This window comes from Pseudophryne corroboree, chromosome 3 (genome assembly GCF_028390025.1).
Source record: "Pseudophryne corroboree isolate aPseCor3 chromosome 3, aPseCor3.hap2, whole genome shotgun sequence".
In the NCBI taxonomy this organism is placed as follows: domain Eukaryota; kingdom Metazoa; phylum Chordata; class Amphibia; order Anura; family Myobatrachidae; genus Pseudophryne; species Pseudophryne corroboree.
In genome coordinates this window covers 472767822-472776867 of record NC_086446.1, presented here as the reverse complement: position 1 = coordinate 472776867, position 9046 = coordinate 472767822, and the positions used below count along the sequence as shown (strand labels likewise).

At 44.2% G+C, this 9046-nt stretch overlaps 1 pseudogene; it reads right to left on the bottom strand.

Annotated features, from left to right (window-relative positions):
- Positions 1-1690: 1690 nt before the first annotated feature.
- LOC134897961 (5S ribosomal RNA) lies at positions 1691-1809 on the bottom strand (annotated as a pseudogene).
- Between the last annotated feature and the right edge of the window lie 7237 nt (positions 1810-9046).

Here is a 9046-nt window from a genome sequence, read left to right as displayed (position 1 = left end):
TACATTACCAGGAACAGAGCATTTTCTCCCTCATGGAGAGGGTCAGGTAGGCAAGTATGGGCACAATGTGTGTGCAATTGTATGTCCTTGAGATACGGCATGACTCAGTTGTTATGCAATGATGACAACTGAGTCACAGTTAACTATGGCATAAAAGATTTGGGAGGACATGTACTAAGCAGTGATAAAAGTGGAGAAGCGAGCCAGTGGAGAAGTGGCCCATGGCAACCAATCAGCTGCTGTTTCCTTTTATAGTATGCAAATTATAAATGTTACGTCGATGCTGATTGGTTGCCACGGGCCACTTCTCCACTTTTATCACTGCTTAGTACATGTCCCCTTTAGTCACCTTGCATATGACAGTGTTCAAAAAAAAAAAAAAGAGGAAATCTCTTTGGCACACTTAATACAGTCATGAAAATGACATTTTAATAAATTATTAAAAAGACAATAATGGGCCTAATTCAGACCTGATCGCAGCATCTAAATGTTTCTCTAATGGGCAAAACCATGTGCAGTGCTGGTGGGGCAGATATAACATGTGCAGAGAGAGTTAGATTTGGGTGGGGTGTGTTCAAACTGAAATCTAAATTGCAGTGTAAAAATAAAGCAGCCAGTATTTACCCTGAACAGAAACAAAATAACCCACCAAAATCTAAAACTGGGCATGCACTATACAATTATCTGGCAGATAATTTGTGGTTGGAATGAAAACCTGGTAATGGATGAGAGCAACTAACAATCGACCATTTGCTAACAAACACCGGAAAATAGACAACACCTGTAGTTTATACAAATTGGTTAACTCACGGACAAGTTTTGTCCATTTTTCAGTGTTTGGTAGAAAATGGTTGATTGTCAGTTGCTCTCAGAGGTTTTCATTCCAACCACAGATTATCTGACAGATAATTGTATAGTTTATGCCCATCTTAAGTCTATCTGCACGTTATATCTGCCCCACCTGCAGTGCAGCATGGTTTTACCCATTAGAGCAGGCATTCCCAACCATGGTCCTCAAGGCACACTAACAGTGCAGGTTTTAGTGATATCCAGGCTTAAGCACAGGTGACTTAATTAGTAGCTCAGTTATTTTGATTTAACCATCTGTGCTGTAGCCTGGATATCACTAAAACCTGCACTGTTGGTGTGCCTTGAGGACCGTGGTTGGGAATGCCTGCATTAGAGAAAGATTTTGCTGCTGCAATCAGGTCTGAATTAAGCCCGAGGTTACAAACAGAAATTTACAAGGATTAAGTTACTCAGTAAAGACTAGAATGAGGTAAGCACCTCCAATGGACCCTTTAAGGGGTTAGCATGTAGTCTATAATGATCTAAAGATTCATTTTGAGGTGTTCAGAATGTAATATGATGAACAAATTGAGGTGAAAATATTTGGTTATGATAATGTGGCACTTTAATTTGGATATCAATATCAGGTTCTTAATCATGTCAATAGATAATCACTCCTGGTTGTAACCAAAGACTTAATATTCTGCCAAGAGAAATGGCTTGATTGTCTTCATGGGGGCAGGATAGACCTATACCTATTGATGGAATTGTAGGTAATAAGGGTGTGGTCTGTAGAGAAGGTAAGGTAAAATATGCAAGGCTACCTTCTAGTGGAGAGGATAGAGTAAAAGCTCAGGTTGAGGGTTTCTTCACTACTTCTGCTTTCTGTGTCACAGTGATATAATTACTGCACCTAGTATTCTTAGGTGGTCTCCCATCCAAGTACTGACCAGTCCTTTCACTGCTTAGCTTCCAAGATCAGATGAGATTGGGCGTAGCCAGTGACAAATGGCAGTAAAGATTACAATGCCACAGATGACAGAGTGTGGGTAACAACTGCATTTGCATTGCAGGTATCAGTAACTGGCACCCTGGATGAGAGAGTACACAGAAGCAAAGAGTAGTAAACATGCATGGGAAGGGTGGGTATAGAAAAGGGTTAAAACATTTAATAATTGATTAAAAGGTCATCTTTAAATCTTTTTCATTACTTTATTAAGCGTGCCTCAACAAAGAGTTTTTCTTTCCTCTTTTTTCTTTTGACTGATACTACTGACTCTGGGAGCACCACCAACAGGCGAAATTGCTCACATTCCCTAATGGTATAATAACTAACTTTTACCATTAGTCTTTTTGACAATAACTCTAATAAGAAACATTGTCACCCCAGTCCAGTGCAGAACCAACCCCACAGGTGCAATATCATACTGTATTACAGTGTTCAAAAGCTGCAGGAATGCTAGTGATTAACACATTGACACCCGTATGTAAAAGCTGCATATTAGGGAAACGGAGTCGTCAGCCATTTCTAAATGTCAACAAGCAGAGTTACAAAACCACTTGAGATAGTACATTCAGATGTGTGTTGTCCAATGTGAGTAAAGTCTGTCAGTGGATACAGATACTTTGTGACATTCATAAATAACTTCAAAGAATAACACATACACTTTATCAGAAAGAAATCTGACATGGCAAGAAAAATTGCAGATTAAAAGAGATTTATAGAAAAGAGGTCACAGACTCAAGACCCTCAGAACTGATAACAGTGGAGAGTATCTCAATTTATTTGTTTATTTATTAACAGTTTCTTATTTAGCACAGCATACTCTGTTGTGCTCTATAATTGGGTACAACCAGTAATAAAACAAAATTGGGTAATTACAGACAAAGGGCTTAATTCAGAGTTGATCGCAGCAGCAAATTTGTTAGCAGTTGGGCAAAACCATGGGGGTCATTCCGAGTTGTTCGCTCGTTATTTTTTTCTCGCAACGGAGCGATTAGTCGCTAATGCGCATGCGCAATGTCCGCAGTGCGACTGCGCCAAGTAAATTTGCTATGCAGTTAGGTTTTTTACTCACGGCATTACAAGGTTTTTTCTTCGTTCTGGTGATCGTAATGTGATTGACAGGAAGTGGGTGTTTCTGGGCGGTAACTGGCCGTTTTATGGGTGTGTGCGAAAAAACGCTACCGTTTCTGTGAAAAACGCGGGAGTGGCTGGAGAAATGGAGGAGTGTCTGGGCGAACGCTGGGTGTGTTTGTGACGTCAAACCAGGAACGAAACTGACTGAACTGATCGCAGATGCCGAGTAAGTCTGGAGCTACTCAGAAACTGCTAAGAAGTGTCTATTCGCAATTCTGCTAATCTTTCGTTCGCAATTTTGATAAGCTAAGATTCACTCCCAGTAGGCGGCGGCTTAGCGTGTGCAAAGCTGCTAAAAGAACAACTCGGAATGACCCCCCATGTGCAGTGCAGGGGGGCAGATATAACATGTGCAGAGAGAGAGAGATTTGGGTGTGGTGAGTTCAAACTGAAATCTAAATTGCAGTGTAAAAATAAAGCAGACAGTATTTACCAGTGCTGTAACTAGGCATTTTAGCTCTGTGTGCAAGAAATGACATTGGCGCCCCCCATGTAAGAGAGGGGCAGTGCGCGCCGTAGGCGCGTGAAAAATATATAGGGGCGTGGCTTCATGGGGAAGGGGCGTGGCCACAAAATAATAGCAATTCATACTACGGTGCACAGTAGTCTCCATTATTCAAATTACGCTGCACAGTAGCGCCACTACACCAGGTAGAGCCCCTTTTATACATTACAGCAGACAGCGTCCCCTTTTTACACATTACAGCAGACAGTCCCCCTTTTTACACATTGCGGCAGCCAGTCCACCTGTTTTACACATTGCGGCAGCCAGGCCCCCTTTTTACACATTGCAGCAGCCAGGACCCCTTTTTACACATTGCGGCAGCCAGGACCCCTTTTTACACATTGCGGCAGCCAGGACCCCTTTTTACACATTGCAGCAGCCAGGACCCCTTTTTACACATTGCGGCAGCCAGGACCCCTTTTTACACATTGCGGCAGCCAGGACCCCTTTTTACACATTGCGGCAGCCAGGCCCCCTTTTTACACATTGCGGCAGCCAGGCCCCCTTTTTACACATTGCGGCAGCCAGGACCCCTTTTTACACATTGCGGCAGCCAGGCCCCCTTTTTACACATTATGGCAGACGGTGTCCCCCAGAGAGAGAGAAAGAGAGAGAGAGAGATACATACTTACCTTCTCCCCGCTGACAGGCTCCTCGTGCTGGCATCTCCCTCGGTGCAGGCAGGTGAGAAGAAGGAGGAGGAGGGAGGGGGACTGGAGCCGCAGAAGCGCTATGTCATTGGTAGTAAGCGCCGCTGCAGCAGCCCCCTCTCCTTCCGTATTGGCTGCCCGGCGCTGCTGTGGATGCTGGGATGGAGGAACCGCATCCCAGCATCCACAGCAGCGCCGGGCAGCCTATACGGAAGGAGAGGGGGATGATGCAGCGGCGCTTACTACCAATGACATAGCGCTGCTGCGGCTCCCTGCTCCCCCTCCCTCCTCCTCCTTCTCACCTGCCCGGCGCTAGCTTGAAGCTCTCCTCCCTGCACAGCGCGGCTGCGGCGCACGGCGCAGACTTAGAGGCAGCATGTAATGAGTCAATTTGACTCATTAGATGCCGCTGGCCGTGCGCCCTCAGGGCAACTGCGCTGTGTGCCAAGCCCACTTGGCACACACGTAGTTACGGCCCTGGTATTTACCCTGCACTGAAACAAAATAACCCACCCAAATCTAACTCTCTCTGCATATGTTATATCTGCCCCACCTGCAGTGCACATGGTTTTGCCCAACTGCTAACAAATTTGCTGCTGCCATCAACTCTGAATTACCCCCAAACATAGAGGTAAAGGGCCCCATACACTAGAGCGATAATGCCCGATTTCAGCCCAATTTGGGCATTCGGCCCGATATATCGTCTGAAATCGGGCATTTTAGAGGTGTTCCCGAACCGATCCGATGCACGTTCCCATGAGCATCGGATTGGATCCTCCAGATTGAATGTGCTGCACATTCAATCTGGTCCAACCTGGGGGCATGGCTTGGGATCGCCAAGATATATTGTATGCAAATGGGCAGCATATGATGTATCTTGGCCAATCCTGCCCCCCGGGAGGCTGCCGGGTGATCGCCTGCGATCACCTCCGACATAAGATTGTTGTAGTGTATGGGGCCCTTAACAAGGACCTGCCCAAAAGCTCACAATCTATAGAGAAATAGGAATATGTGCACAAGGATAAGTGCTACAGTTCCTATAACATAATGTTCCAGCTAGATTGCAATGGCTCTTGGTGGGCTGTATGATGTAGTCATGCAGCAATGTTGGCCAAGGGTCAGGAGGAGGATGTGAAAATTAAGAAAGTGAAAGTATTTGAGCTTATGTGTGGATTGTGTAGATGGGATGTAATTAGATAGGAAAGCTTATGAAGGTTATGTGGGCAGTTTTGGAATTTGATAATCTTGTCTGAAGAGGTGAGTTTCAGAGAATGATTGAAGGTTTGGAGACTAGAGGTGAGTCTTAATGTGTGTGGAAGGCCATTCCACAGAGTGGGTGCTACCTGAAAAAAGTCCTGTAATCGAGAATTGGAGCAAGTAATGTGTGTGTAGATGAAAGACGCAGATCTTGTGCTTAGCAGAGAGATTGGGTAGGGAGATATTTTGACATAATCGATTAAATGTATGTTGGTGTTTGGTTAATAGCCTTATGTCTAAGTAAAGTATTTTATAATGAATTTGGGAGATTACATGTAACCAGTGATGGTTTCTGCCTATTCAAAAAAATATTGTGACTCTAAAAATAGGCGCTCATTATGAAGATAAGATAAGTGATACGTCCCTTATGTGGAGTACTGATGTTCACAGCGATATTCTCAATTGGGTGTCTCCTTATTCCCTCCAGTGGCGGTAACGAATCATGTACAAAAAAGATAAATACACAATATTTTGCTTTGCACACAAATTTTCTCCAAATTCATCTGGCACCACCGTAAACCTAGGATGACCTGGGCACATTTTTAGTTACCAAAAAATAAGGGAGGTCTGAGTATCCCTCATGTTGCAGCGGGATCAGTACTAAATGCCGCTGGCGGCATCTTGACTGCATCCCGTTGCAGCATTTGCTAAGTTTGCTTTGTTCCGTTATATAGTCGACTGGCTGACTTGAACTGGCCATTACACCAACCCATTACTGGAAGATGCCTTATTTGATCCATACGCCCCTGCAGCCCTGCTCCATACTCCAAAAGCACAAATCCCTCTAAGGTTCATATCAAATATTCTCTTCTGGGACACATACATGGCATCTCTCAGTATAAATAAAAGCTTACGGAAGAACCCTTACTCACCCGCCTTTATACCCCTGTGGGTTGCCCCATCATTGGCTAATACATCTTTTAAAATCTGGTGCCAGTCCAGTATCATGGCTATATGAGACGTATTCGACCCGGAAGGCCATAGCCTTTCATTTCAAGCGCTGCAGGAAAAATATTGCCTCCCCTGATACAATTTTTTTATGTTATTATTACAAATGCGCCATTACATTCAATCTTTAACAAATCCAGTGGCAACTTTTAACCCTCCTGGTGTACTGTCTTCAATCCTACTCTCGTGCAAAACGTACAAATTTAGGATCTAATTCCTTTATTATCATTTAATTGAATCATTCCCACACACATGGCCCTATAATTCTCAAGCATGGCAATCAGAGTTGTCTGATATATCTGATTTCACATTAATTACAAAAACTTTAGATAAGTCTCTCTCTGCTCTCAAATCTGCCTGTCTGCAGGAGATTCATCTACAAATATTGACTCAATCATATATATATCCGGCGCAGAGAAAACATTTTGTCCCCACGGACACAGGTGCTTTTATTAAATGCAGTCAATCTGATGCCTCACTTTCTCATAATTTATGGTAACGTGGTAAAATAAGTAGATTTTGGCATAAACTTCAGGATTATTTGAACTCAATGCTGGGAGTACGTTTAACTAAATCCGTGGCTCCTCTTCTATTTGCCAAGTTCTCTTCTTGGGAGGCAACAGTGCCACTGGAACAATGGAACCCCTTAATAATTGTCATGATCACAGTAGCTAATCATTTAATGCTTAAATATTGGATTTGTCGCTCTGCACCTTCTCTGTCTGAGTGAAAAATTGCTGAGTTGGATATATTGTATCACAAGAGGCAGTGGGCCACTTACAATATAGAGAAAGGGGTTCTAGCATTTTCGAAAAAATGGGGAGCCTACATAGATTTTCTACCTACTGTATGCAAGCATATGGAAGATATTTGAGCAAACAGATTTTTTTTTTTTTTTGCGTAGGCAAATTGTATAATACTTAAATCTTTGAAAAGCATTACTTCAAGTTTCTTTCAGACATGTTGAGAGATATGAATGGCCATTTAAATTTAATTAATATAATTTATTTTTTTTGGCTCTATATGCTTGATGATGGGGACGACATGGGCAATATGCAAACTAGGTGTCAGTTAGCTATAAACAGTCTACTTTACTGATGTTTTTCAATAGACATATCCAAGGGAGCCTTAGGGGTATATGCAATTGCGGTCGAATTCCCGAAAATGTCGAAAAATGGGACATTTTCGCCCCCCAAAAAAATTCGACAATGCAATACAGTACTTTTCGCCAAAAAAACGGCCATTCCAAATTCGACTTTTTGAATTTCGACATTTGTCAAACTCGACATTTCTGCAATGGTACAAATGCGGCAATTTGACAAAAGTATATTCAATTGAAGATTGTAAATTCGACAACCGTGCTTTTAGACAGTAAATTCTCATTTTCAAATCGCCACACTTTGCTGGCGGAATCTAATAAATTTTAAAAACATGTTTTTTTTTGTGTTTTTTTATTGGTAATAGCATATCTATTTATATTAGAAGGGATTAGGTACTTGGTTTGTCTATTTAGGAGGCACAAGTATTATTTATATATGTTTAAAAATATTTTTTTTTATGTAATGGGGTAAAATTCAGAAAAAAAAAATGCATGGGGTCCCCCCTCCTAAGCATAACCAGCCTCGGGCTCTTTGAGCCGGTCCTGGTTGCCAAAATACGGGGAAAAAACTGACAGGGGATCCCCCGTATTTTAACAACCAGCACCGTGCTCTGCTCCTGGTCCTGGTGCAAAAAATACGGGGGACAAAAAGAGTAGGGGTCCCCCGTATTTTTTGTACCAGCATCAGGCTCCACAAGCTGGACAGATAATGCCACAGCCGGGGGTCACTTTTATACAGCGCCCTGCGGCCGTGGCATTAAATATCCAACTAGTCACCCCTGGCCGGGGTACCCTGGAGGAGTGGGGACCCCTTCAATCAAGGGCCCCCCCCCCCCCAGCCACCCAAGGGCCAGGGGTGAAGCCCGAGGCTGTCCCCCCCCCCCCCCCCCATCCAAGGGCTGCAGATGGGGGGCTGATAGCCTTGAGTAAAATGTAAGAATATTGTTTTTTGCAGAAGAACTACAGGTCCCAGCAAGCCTCCCCCGCAAGCCGGTACTTGGAGAACCACAAGTACCAGCATGCGGGGGGGAAACGGGCCCGCTGGTACCTGTAGTTCTACTGCAAAAAAATACCCAAATAAAAACAGGACACAGACACCGTGAAAGTATAACTTTATTACATACATGCAGACACACATACTTACCTATGTTGACACGCCGACTCTGGCCTCATCTCCAATGTCGACGTCCGGGGTACCTGAAAATAAAATTATACTCACCTGATCCAGTGTCCTGGTCTTTTATTATAATCCACGTACTTGGCAAAAAAACAAACCGCATTAACCCGAACCAGACGGACTGAAAGGGGTCCCATGTTTACACATGGGACCCCCTTCCCCGAATGCAGAGACCTCCCGCGACTCCTGTCACAGAAAGGTCCCTTCAGCCAATCAGGAAGCGCCACTTCGTGGCACTCTCCTGATTGGCTTTGCGCGTCTGAGCTGGCAGACAGCGCATCGCACAGCTCCCTCCATTAGTTTCAATGGTGGGAACTTTGCGGTCAGCGGTGGGGTTACCCGCGGTCAGCCGCTGACCGCGGGTGACCTCACCGCTGACCGCAAAGTTCCCACCATTGAAGATAATGGAGGGGGCTGTGCGATGCGCGTCTGACAGCTCCGACTCGCATACAGCCAATCAGGAGAGTGCCACGACGTGGCG